Source organism: Pinus tabuliformis, chromosome 8 (assembly GCF_031772625.1).
Source record: "Pinus tabuliformis cultivar Carrire ecotype Pingquan chromosome 8, CPIR1, whole genome shotgun sequence".
NCBI classification, from domain to species: Eukaryota; Viridiplantae; Streptophyta; class Pinopsida; order Pinales; family Pinaceae; genus Pinus; species Pinus tabuliformis.
The window spans coordinates 716,290,545-716,302,898 of NC_142294.1; positions in this window are offsets into that span (position 1 = coordinate 716,290,545).

A 12,354-nucleotide genomic window follows, 5' to 3' on the forward strand; every position below is an offset into this window, starting at 1 on the left:
AAAATTTTGTCATGTTGTACATAATGTATATATTTGGTGAAACTGATAATATATCATATATATTATATATACTATTATATATATATATATATATATATATATATATATATATTATATATATATATATATATTTATTAATTTTATTTATTTATTATTTATTTATTTATTTGAACAATAATAAACTAAGGGGAAAATTGGTTGATGTGCTTTTATAACGACATGTTTGTTCCCTTTTTCATATCCCTTTTCACCTTTTATAACATCTTGTTGTTCCCATTTGTCATAGTTTTTATTCCCTTTGGTCACAGTTGTTGTTTTGTCACTATCGTTCCCTTGGTCATAGCTATTGTCCACTTTTTGTTGTTCCCCTTCATCAAAAGTTTGCATTACCTTGGTCACATCTACTGTCACATTTTATAATAGTTTTTGTTCCCTTTGGAAATAACTCTTGTTCCATTATTTATAGTTGTTGCTTCCTTATGAGTTCCACTTCCTTGACCTTTTGTGATTTCAAAGCATTTTTTTCCTATATCATGGTGACAAACATTATGTCATCTCAATCATTACCTTATGATAATATTTTATTTGATTTCACAAAATCTATCAATTTAGGAATCTTGATATTGTAGTAACATTAATTGTTTATGATACATCACCTTGATTACCACCAACGGAGTTTTTTTTTCCTTTCTCCTTCTAGTTTGGTGACCTTCTTAACAAGCAAAGTAGTGGGAAGTAGATAATGACTTTAAGTGGTAATTGTTACACAACTTTCTATGTTGCCCCTAACTCTTAAGGAGTTGATGAACGAACCCATTCACTGATCTTTCATCATGATGAAAAGAGAAAACCTATAAAACAAAGAAATGAGAAAAGATGTTCACCAAAAGAATAAGAGTTCTCATCACGAGATGACATACCATGATCATAGGACTTAATAAAGTGACATTACCATTATTGTCACCAAGCTGAGGTAATGGCCCTTATTATTGTAATGAAAGGACAAGAAGTTTCATCACGAGTAGGCTTGTTCGATTTGTTACGATCTTGTGAATGGCATTGTTATTAACTTGTTACAATGCGAGAACAATCGTCTTTTGAGGATTTTTGAGAAAAATAGAGTCATCAATTTTTAGTAGAATGGGATATTGGCATATCAATCGGTTGAAATGAAACCCTTTCTAGGGTATGGAAGCCTGCTGGTAGAAAATCCTATGCGTGCGGTATTAAAGTATATTTGAAATCACCCTATAAGTATATTGTGATTTTGACTTCCCCTTTTAATAAATAAATGAGGAATCACCAAAATATTATGGAAATATGTCACAACACTAAGGTGGTAATTCAAGCATGTGTGAACAATTATCTATCATCGTATATTAGGAATGCACTTTTAAACTATTTTTCCAAGTATATTTTTAAATTATTTTCTCCTTAATGGTAATCCTATGGTAGGAATTAATTCTATCCATGATTAAAGTCTTTTACATGTTTCGAAATCTCAACAGATCATGTTTTCTCAACATATCTGATCATTTAATACACCTTATCACTAGGCCGCATGACCTCATCCAAATTGATGATTACCCACTATGGTAATTAATGTGTTGATATGTTATTGATTAACCATATCATTGAAGTAATCATTGAATGTTGTTATTTTTTGGAGGTTCCGGCTAAAAGTCTGTTGAATGAAGCCTTAGATTACTCTTTGAGAAACAAAAAATATGGGTGGCCAGTAGATTTATAAGCTATCAAATCAATTAAGACTCTTCGAACGACCACGAAGTATTGTAGAGCGGGTGGGTTAGATTGAGTATTTTTCCTGACTACAGGGATTCGATAATTCACTCACTTTGGAATTCTTATAAAATTTTAACAATGGAACAACTAAAGTAAAGGGCAGGCAAGTAGTTTTTAATGAATAAATTTTTTCATAGGTTATAAGCCTCCCCATGGATGGTGAAAAATTGATCGATAAACATATCGCATTACAGAGCACAACATTATTATTCACAGATCCTGGAGAAGTGTTGATTCAAAAAGGAAAGGGATATGAGCTTACCTCCTTTCCAGAACCTTGGAAGGAATTAGTAGAAGTAGTAAAAAGGTATATTACCTATGATTTTTGATATGATGTGGTTAGGCCTCGACATCTGAAACTGATGGCAAAACTTAAGTAGAAGGTAACTGCAAATTTACCCTTATTCTTAAATTCACTCCGGCATAAGACTGCTATTCGAATTAGTAAATATAAAGACCATGTTTCAGTAGTAAGCCACCATTGCCTTATAAAATTGATAGTCATTAGAGAATTGAACCAAGCCCATTTAACTTGCAATGATTTTGTGGGAAACATTAAACCTCCATTATAAATTGGAACACTTACTATGGAACTTGAGCGACCATCAAAAAGTGAAGAAGGAAATATGGTAAGGGAAGAGACTACTTAGGAGCAAGCCGAGACTCCAGTTTCACAAAATTTGACCAATGCTTAAAAGAGAATAGCTTCCCTTCTAGTCCCTCTACACGCTAAATGTAGAAGGTCATCTAGACTGGTTAAAATAAGATGTCCCATGAATTCTAGTGAGAAAATGGTAGAGGAAAATATATCTCAGAAGTCTGTTGATGTTTAGGAAACTCATCGATAAATTTAACATCAAATGCATGAGGAATAAATAAATCAATTATTGGAGAAGTTGGGAACACTTTTCAATTCTAAAAATTTTGACGAAGATGCAGGTTGTCTAGAAATTTCACCCAAATGAACCTCGAAACCCAAATATCTTGTTTCCCATTCTAATTTGAATGATACTATTATGTTTCAATCAATAGAAGACTAAGGGGATACTTCTATCCAAGAAAATTCAAGACAATATATTACAACTTTTATGGAACCCTATTCCCCTCCTAAAGGGACAATTTTATGATCCCCTAAGCATCAAAAGACTAATGGTGACCTTACTAGCATGCTTTAGTCTAATGACAGCCCCACAAAACCTGTAATCATTACCACAAGAGAAAAAGTCATAATTGAGGGACCCGAGAGTAGTGTTTTTGTCCCTTCTAATTCAATTGTTCAAACTAAAAAAATTGCTTGAAATAGAAGACGAAAAATCAACCATGAAATGGAGTTGCTTAAGAAAGTAAATCAAAAATTACAAAGGAAAGTAGGGTAGCTCGGAAACTGGTTAAGGAACAACAAGAGGAATTATTAAAGAAGATAAGAAACTTGAATGTATGAAGCCAACAATAAGAGTTTTCTTGCCTCTGTAGGAACTAAGACAAAAGAAACCCTTGTTGTTGCTATAGGAACACAGACTGATTTGAGTATCAATGTGATGACTGTTGAAGCGGCTATTCAAACAATATTGTTGGTTTTCATTGACATGACTAATCAGACCGAGCTTATACCTACTAAAACCCCTTTGATCGTGGATTCTACCATGGGGGTGTTAAACAAAAAATTGGAAGATCAACAAGAGACCCTTACACGATACCAAGGAGAAGTGGTGCACTGAAAGGATCATCATGAATTGCTGCAAAATTTTAAAGCATTATCCATCAGTGAGGATGAGACATATTCTAAATTGAAGGAAGCTGAGAAAAATATAAAAATAATACAAGGTGACCTTGACTAACTCTAAAATAGAAGAAGGAGGTATGCTCCACCATATATTCAAATTCTTTGTCATGCAAATGTCTAACCAATATTTTTCTATTTTTGTTAGTAGAGCAATACCTTCTGCTAAAGGTCAAAGCCATTTAGTCTGTTCAATATTCTAAATTTAATAATGTTTCTAATTTTATGAATTCCTTTTAGCAACATGATGATCATCTAAAATATTTTCTATGTGAATTATATATGCATAATTTCTTCTTGGAGGAGAAAAGGAATGAAAGTGTCAGTCCTTTCATTGGTGATGTACAATTCTAGGAAGTCATTTCTTTTGCTAGTAATTAAATAAGATGCTCAAAATCTCATGATACATTTCAACAAAGGGATAATGGACTTCATCTCTAGGTCGGGGGGGGGCATTGAGCCCTCGGTGTATACTCATCAAGCATGAAATGTTTATGGAACAACCTGGCACTATCACACCCCTTGCACTAGTATAATGATGTTTTCCAGGCTAGACTAGATTATTTTGAAGAAATCAAAGTAGAATCCCTTCATGTTGCTAAACAGAGGTGTAAGATGTCCACCAATGAAGTTAAGAATAGGGAGCCTTTTAATTTCAGAAATTTTCAAGCAACAATAAGAAGAATGGAGGCGTATGCTCATTTGGTCCTTTGAGAATGTCCTATATGGCTTGGATGTAAGTATAAATTTCCCATATCTTAAAATCCTCCAGATGACTATAAAGCCGAGTATGAACTCTCAAAGGCAAGTAAGTCTATGGCATTCAGGGAAATCAAAAAGAGGAACAGATTTAGGCCCAATGGCGAAAAACCTTAACTAGCCTACTCCTTGACTCTACTACATGTGAACCATATCTTTGCATGAGGAAATGAAACAAGGTAAGTTGGGGAGTGATGTTTGACCTTGGACTTGGTATGATTCTCCTCCTTTTTTCTTTAGTCAATAATTAGTTTTTCAAGCTTTTTTAGTTTATATCATAATAATTCGAAAGCTATAAGTTCTAGAAAGAAGCTAATGACGTCTTGATATTCTTCCTCATTAATAAGTTATTTGAATCACAAAGAAGTCATTAATTCACAATTTGGGTCAATCTATGCACATGAGATATTGAATTGATGATTCCTTTTCCCTAATTTGCTGAAGAGAAACCAAATCATGAAGAAATTGTTGGCCTAATTGTGACGTGTTGATCAAGGATTCTTGCTCATGTGCTTAAGAGAGTTGAAGAAATGATACAATCTGTTATTACAGAATTATGATGGAGATTTTATAGTTTAAAATAAGCATCCTGAGAATCTTAGGATACTTAGGATAGCTTTATTATTCTAGCATTAGAGTTATTTTGTAATGTATAAATGTAATTAAACTCTAGTAAAACAAATTATTATGATTATTCTCGCCAATTTTAAAAGGTGAGTAAAATGTAAAAATTGTCTTAAGGTTTTTACAAGCCTTTTGGTAATTCATTGTTAATATCAATGAAGACTTAGGTGATTTGGTTTTAATCTAGTGTAATGAGTATCCTCCAAGACAGTTAAATCCCAAATACTATGGGCCCAATCCTAGAATGATCAGAGTCTTCTTCGTATCATTATTTCTTGTTACTTTCAACTTCAAATGATTTGTTGTCCCTTGTGTGAATTTCCATATTTACTATTCAGTTGTGTGAGTTTTCAGATTTACTATTTAGTTGTGTGAATTTCGAGATTTACTCTTTAAAAATGTGAATTTTCGTTTACTAAGTTTTATTGTCAACGTTTGTAAGAAATTATAGAAGTTAACGACTAGAGAGAATTTTGTTTCAAGCATCATACTTCATTCTTGATTTTCACAGTAGAGTAAGGATTGCTAGTTTTATAGAATTTAATGCCTTTCTGCTAGATGCATATTAATCTTAGTATCGTAGCTATCACTTCCCAATAAATAGTTGAGTTGTTTCATTATTTTTTCATAAGAACACAATGATTTATTCATGTCTTTAGCTTGATAAGGTCATGTATTCTTTAGCCCCAAGGGTTAGCTCAATGGTCGAATCCCCATTGTTAAAGTACCTCACCAATCGGGAGGTCACAGGGTCAATTCTCCTTGACACCCTTGGGGTTAGACTTAGCTATTATGCTGTGGGGCTTGATCCCCTTCAGGGTTGATCAACTTACTTCTTTCCTATGGGAAAAAAAAGATCATATATTCTTATGAGAGAGCTTTTTGATTGTTCCTTCTCATCTTTTGCCTCACGTTAGTCTTACATAGATCAAAGTAATTTAAGTACTATCCTTACACCAACTCTGCTGACAACCTTGAAATGAGAAGACAAAATCGCAGGCTGATAACTTAAAGTACATAGGAGTAAGTTGATTATTTAAGAATGACTTAGTACCCAATGCATTGTTAAAGTTAGGTGAAATTTGCTACTTATGGATTTAACTATAGAATATATAATTATTTATTGGTCAATATTCTCTTTCGATGAGATTATTTCTCGGCATGGATTCTTTCATAAGGAAGTGTATATAGTAGGACAAAAAATGAAAGTAATAAATTGCAACAATGAATTGCTAATTCATTTTACTTTATTGTTTCTAGACCTACAATTTATTATATAATTTTGATATCGTGTAAACACTAATTACAAAAAAGGAACTGCTTTTGTGTCAAACTAACATAAATTTTTAAATTATTTGAAAACTATATAATTGATTCCTTGACAAATATACACTAATCAATATACAATAAACTTTAGTGTCACCTAGTCCAATTCTGCCATTGTTTAGTGGGTTTATTGATGTCGAAAATAACAATGTACAATATCTTATTTGATGCATAAATGTTGTGTCATTGAAATTTTTAAGAGAAATATTAATTGTAAATATTGAATTTTGATAAAGTGTCAGAGTAAATTGTAGAATTTCTAGCAACGACATACAACCTCCTTGTACCTTACATTCTATTTATCTATAAAATAATCATTTGCATAATTGAAAGATGGATTATATGAAAGACATCAACTCATTGTAGCATGACCATTCCAATTGTCTCTCTGGACATATTAAAGATCTAGAATCTTCCAAAGTTTGATTTTTACTTCTCATTGGTGTGAAGGTATTCATATTTTCTTTGTTTGAGTATTTGTTGGTGGTTTCATATGTTTCTTGGTTGGTTTTGGACATGAATTATTGTTTTTCCTAATGAATGAATGATTTGATTACCAGTAGACAAGGAGTTTTACTTATATGCATCTTATATACAAGGATATTTTTAGCATGTAACTTAGTTGGCATGATTGTGACTAAGTTTCTCATGAAGGATGAATACTAAGTTACTAAGGTGTTCCTTTCTATGGTGACCTTTTATTTTCTTTTTTGATATAGGTCACAACCACCTAAGTGAAGAAAACTTGTTCGATTTTCCTTCTTTTCGGGGGAAAAATGACATTGACATCGCTAATGTTGAGGTATATGTCATATAAATCCTTGATAATATACTCTAGTTTATATCCGAGTGTTTATTGTATTTCATGTATTATACTCACCATTGTATATTATTTTATTTTCTGAATAAGAACTCAATATTGATGGTAAGGAATAAGAATTTAAGAAAGAGGAGAACATTAACACTAGAGTGATAAATGTAGAAAGAGATAGAAAAGAGAATTGGTCTAGTGGTACCCTTAAAATCCAATGTTCCACATGAGACACACACATATAGACTAATGGAAAAGTATTTAGAGTTGATGAATTAACTTGTAATGCCTTTGCAACACAATGAAAATGTTTTAAGTGATGAAACAATATTTCATGTGGAATTTGTAGTCCAACCAAATTTAAGTTGAAAACACATTCTAATTATTAACATTCCATATGATATAATTTATGTGGTTGACATTATCTATAGTTGTAATAATTTATATTATTTAGTATTGTAATTAACATATGTAACTTTTGTTCTTTCATATTAGATGAACATGCACATTATATAACATCTTTTAAATTTATTTGCAAAATCATACTAAGTAATTTATGTTGATTAATAATGAACACATAAAGTAACTCTAAAATTTCTAGATTATTAGTTTATATTGATTAATTATGAACATAAATAAAATTAATTTACAACAACTAAATTAGTCAGCTATAATGGTTATTAACTAAAGTAAATGAAATGAATATATACTACTAAATTAGTCATTTATATAATGAGTATGAAACTACAAAAAAAATGACTATTGTAAATGATAAATTTATGATTAAAAATAATGACTAAATTTTTCATATATATGATTATTTGTAGCTAATTTAAAATATCTTATAACATGGCCGAAATTTATTCATATTCCTTTCGTGATTTTTTGGTTTCAAAGGATGACTAAAATTTGCATATATATGACTATTAGTATCTAATTTATAATATAATATAACACAACCAATATTTTGGTCATATTTTTTTGGTTATTAATTGGTTGTCTCGTGTGATCATGTAGTAGTATATTTCGTCATATGTTTGGTCATTAATTGTGACAATTAGCAGCTAAATCAACAACTAAATTAATGACCAAATTTATGGCCAATAGATGATAAAATTGAGACAACCATTTAATGACTAAGTTAAAGATGACTAAAATTTAGTCATGTTATAAGACACTGTAAATTATCCAATATTGGTCACCGATTGAAAAATAGCTATTTATATGGATATTTTAGTCATTTTTTAGTAACTCATTAACCATTTTGTAATAGTCATTTTTTGTAGGTATGTGAAGATAGCATTCGAGAAGGATACTATGGAATACCACTAGTTAAGGATGGACTTATTTTTAATTTTTGTACTCAGAAATAGAGGCAAGGCCAAGATTCAACTAGTCAATCATTATGTTAGTAGGAGGTTTACTTCCTATGGACCATAAGGATCATGGCATATTGGGGCATGTTACACACCCACATGTATGGGTAACCATAGGAGAATTTTTTAACTTTTAAGAGGAAATTTTCCAGCCATTTATCATACTTGATTTATTATATATTGTCTTTTCCTTTCCATTTGTTTTCACTAGTTAGCTATAGATGAGAATTTTAGCATGTAACTTAACTCGCATGATTTTACTTAAGATTTTTCTGAAGGCTGAATACTAAGTTTCTAAAGTGTCTTCTTTGTGCTGATGTTTTACTTTCATTTTTTTATATTGGTCATCTAGCCACATAGTGCGGACCACTATCACCCAACTCAAGAAAAAATGTTCAAGTTTCATGATTTTATGGGCGAAAATGGCATTAGTATTACTAACATTGAGGTATATGTTATATAAATGTTTTATAATTTACTTTAGTTTATATTTTAGTGTTCATTATATTTCATGTCGCATACGTTTTGTTGGACTTTTTTTCATTTTCATAAGAGGAACTTAGTGATGATGGTTAGAAGTATAAATTGAGGAAAGAGGAGAACAATAGCATTGAAGTGACAAATGCAAAGAGAGAGAGAGAAGAAAACCAATTTATTGATACCATTAAGCCATTTTTGTATGAGACACATGCATACATACTCTTTGCCAAGCCTTTAGAGTTAGTGAGTTCCCTTGCAATGCCTTGGCAACACAATGATAATATTTTGAAGTGATGAAAGAATATTTCATGTGACAATTGTAGTTCAACCAATATTAAGTTTGTAATTGATATTTTAATACTTGAAATTTCATATAATATAATTTATTTGGTTGAAATTATTTATATTTGCACTTTATATTGTTTCGTATTGTAATTAGCATATGCAACTTTGTGTTTTCATATTAGATGAACATGCACATTATATGGCATTTTTTTAATTTAGTCACAAAATCATACTAATTAATTTATTTTGATTCATAATGAACACATAAAACCAATATAAACTACTAAAATAGTATTTTACATTGATTAATGAAGAACATAAATAAAACGAATATACAATGACTAAATTAATCATTTACAATTATTATTATTGAAAGTAAATGAAATGAATATAAACTACTGAGTCAATCGTTTATATAATGAGTATGAAACTACTAGAAAAATATAAATTACTATTGTAAATTATTATTTTTTTATTACAAATGATGACTAAATTAAGCATATATATGACTATTAATAGTCAATTTACAGTATTACTACACGACAAAATTTAGTCATATTTCCTTGGTCCTTAATTGGCTTCAAACGATGACTAAAATTCACATACATGTGACTATTAGTAGCTAATTTATAGTATGTTATAAGGCATCCATCATTTTGGTCATATTTCTTTGGTCATTAATTGGTTTTCTCGAGCAATATGTCGTAGTATATTTTTGTTGTATTTGGTCATTAATTTTAACAATTAATGGCTAAATCAATTACTAGATTAATAAACAGACTTATGAATAAATATATTAATAGATGGTATAATTGATATAACCAATTAATTATTAATCTTAATATGACTAAAAGATGGTCTTGTTATAATATAATGTAAATTAGCCACTATTGGTCACCAACTAAAAAATGGTCATTTATATGGAAATTTTAGTTGTTTTTTGGTAACTAATTAGCCATTTTGTACTAGTGTCCCATCACCTCTCAGTAATTCCTAATTCATAAATATTAGTATACGGGTAGGTTACTTCATGAACAATTTAATTTCTAGAAAGTAGATCTGTAGGGAATCGTGGAAAATCAAATGAATCAAGATATATACACTAGCAAAGTAATAGGCTTTGATGGAGTGGATTATTGTATTCGCAAGAGTCAGAATGGAAGATTTCATCATTTCCCTTGGATTGGATGTAAGGGTTGCATTAGAATCTGGATACATACTTCTAAGAACTCCACATATCGACCTTGATTAAAGGATAACATAAAACAATAATGTAATGGCTAATAATGCAATTCACTAGTAGAAAATGATGAAATTAGTGATCAGGTGACTAAAAATGTTAGTCACCACAACCTTTCCAAGTGAAATACTACCAAAAATGAGCAATATTAAGTGATCAAGCTAAAAATGACTAACATAAAGGACTAATTTAGTTTGAGGTTAAAATATACGACTAGATGATAAGTAATTAAGCTAAAATTAACTAATGCGAATGACTAATTTAATTTAGGAACAAAATACAATCACTTAAAAAGTACTACAGTAATACAAATTAGTCATTTTAATTGTGTACCTTCAACAATATGATCTTACAAGTGATAAGGAAATCAAAGGTTGTTATAAATTGGCTCAAAGGTTATATTTCCTTGCACATTTATTCATTGAATCAATAAATGATTATACTTCTACAGTTGATTAGAACCTTCAAGGTTATATCCTTTGATCACATTCACAAGGAATTAAGTCCAAAGGCTCACAACTGAGTCAAATACATTATGAAGAATTCATTATGCATACTAGTAAAACAAACCATCTTCCTCAATATTATACTAACACCTAAGTTAACATTTGCAAAAAAAAAGCAACAAAACCACCTGTCAATATATTTATACTTTCTTTACTCTTTAATAATTATGAAAGAATTAAAACAAATATATAAATTTATATACAGTTTCTTCCCCACATTAATTATGATGACCATTGTTGACTCCTAAAAACCCAAAAAAAATTGTCTTCTAAAAGGGCCTATACCCAAACAAACCATAAAAGTGAACTGCTAAACTTGCCCATCAACTATCAATTCAAGAGTAATACCTTAGTTGTGTGGAAAATTTAAAAATTATTATTTAAATTCTTCTAGCACAAAACCAAAGAGCCCTTTACCTCAACTACACATAAAAGTGAACTGGTCAAGTTGTTAATAAACTATCAATTCAAGAGTACTACCTTAATTGTGTGGAAAATTTAAAAATTACTCTTTATCTTATTTAAGCATAAAACCAAATAGAAATTCTCTGTTTTGAAGATATAGTAATTTAATTTTTCACAAGGAAAATATATCCGTAAACTACATTCAATATTGTGTTGTGTGTCTATTCATATTTTATTGCACCAAATCTTGTTGCTAGTGTTCCAACATGGCACAAAACAAGCTTCTTTTGCAAAGGAATTGATATTATACACCAAAAACATTGTCATAATTTTTTTGGTTCTAGTTGCAGGGCTCAAGCATCTCGATCCTAACAAGAACGCCTCAACAAGGACGGAGTTTCTATAGAAGGAGCCAAGGAGAGAAGTTCAAGATCAAGAAGAAAGGCAAGGAAGGGAAGATGCAGAGCATCAAGGTTAGAGACAAGGATCTTAGGAAACCTCATTGATACTTGTAGAAAGAAGAAAACGTCATCATTGAGTAGGATCATCATCGTCAATAAATAAAACATCTGTCAGGTGAGGATATGAAACATCCTCAAGTTTCTCTGATGGAATCCTTATCAAATGATTCATCGATTTAGAAAGGAAAGAAAGGTTTTCATGAGTAATTTGAAGTCGTGGGACTCAAGCAATGGTGGTATGATGACATAAAAAGAGATCAGGGTTGAAGGATGAATGTTTTTCATTCAAATGAACCTGCTACAGGAAGCCTCAATGACCAAAAGGAAAGATGAGGTATGTATGCATACATACACTAGAAAAAAATGGCTAATTAGTTACTAAAACAATGACTAAAATTTGCATATAAATGACTATTTTTCAATCGTTGAAAAGTAGTATCTAACTTACAGTATCTAATAATGCGACCAACTTTTAGTCATTTTTAGCTTAGACATTAA